This window comes from Mastomys coucha, unplaced genomic scaffold (genome assembly GCF_008632895.1).
Source record: "Mastomys coucha isolate ucsf_1 unplaced genomic scaffold, UCSF_Mcou_1 pScaffold16, whole genome shotgun sequence".
In the NCBI taxonomy this organism is placed as follows: Eukaryota; Metazoa; Chordata; class Mammalia; order Rodentia; family Muridae; genus Mastomys; species Mastomys coucha.
The window spans coordinates 61,263,995-61,264,902 of NW_022196898.1; the positions used below are offsets into that span (position 1 = coordinate 61,263,995).

At 34.5% G+C, this 908-nt stretch overlaps 1 pseudogene; it reads right to left on the reverse strand.

Annotated features, from left to right (window-relative positions):
- LOC116094272 overlaps positions 1-155 on the reverse strand; it is an 8,679-nt pseudogene extending 8,524 nt beyond the window's left edge.
- Between the last annotated feature and the right edge of the window lie 753 nt (positions 156-908).

The window sequence follows — 908 nt, forward strand, 5'->3', positions numbered from 1 at the left end:
AATCCCTTAGGAGCTAAGTATCGCTCACATTCCTTGGCAATATCAACCCAGCGCCACTCGAACAGGTGGACAATAGCAGTCCTCCCATCCGTAGTATGTGGGTCATATTGAGCCCAGCAGTACCCAATGAGGGAAAGCAGCAGGACGAACTTCATTTTGCTTTGAAGTTGTCAGTGTTCTTTCTAGCACCTATTTATATTTCTGCAAAAAGTTCATTTTCCAAAGTAAATGCTCATAAGTAAAGTACAGTCTATCATTTGAAAGAGATTAGCAGCAATGATGTGCACAGCTGAAGGCTCCTCAGAAACTCCCATGGAGAATAAACTTAATTACTTTAAATATCAATTATTAATTGACCGATATTAGATCTTACTTTTTATGACCTCCATCGGCCAGTACAAAGAGAATTACAACTGAAATCAAATATATCTGGGACATTTCTTTTCTAAATCTTTGTATTGTTCCATTCCAAATAGAAATGGGATTATTAATTAATTTCTTTTTGTTTCCCCCAGTTAAGACTTTTTGTTATTTCAATATTTTCATTGAATTTTAAGATGCTGCAAAGTATTGTGGCATGCACCTACTATCTCAGTAAAAAGTGAATGACAAAGGTTAAATTTTGTGCAAGTTGCCAATTTATAGAAAATAATCTAAATAAATATAATTATATAAGGGGGCATGGCATTAAATTTAAAAGCCTCTGGAATTATGAAATATGCATCTCCCTTTCATCAGTCCATAGACTGAAACCTCAGTGCTCAAAGTAGTAGAGTTCATGGTGAGTGTGTTAGTTTTTCTCTTTAGCCAAATATCTTTACTTCCTGACATAATACTTCATACAAAGTAAAAATTCACTGCCTTTCCAGTCTATGTAAAATCCTATGAAAGAAAATTATAGTCTAGGT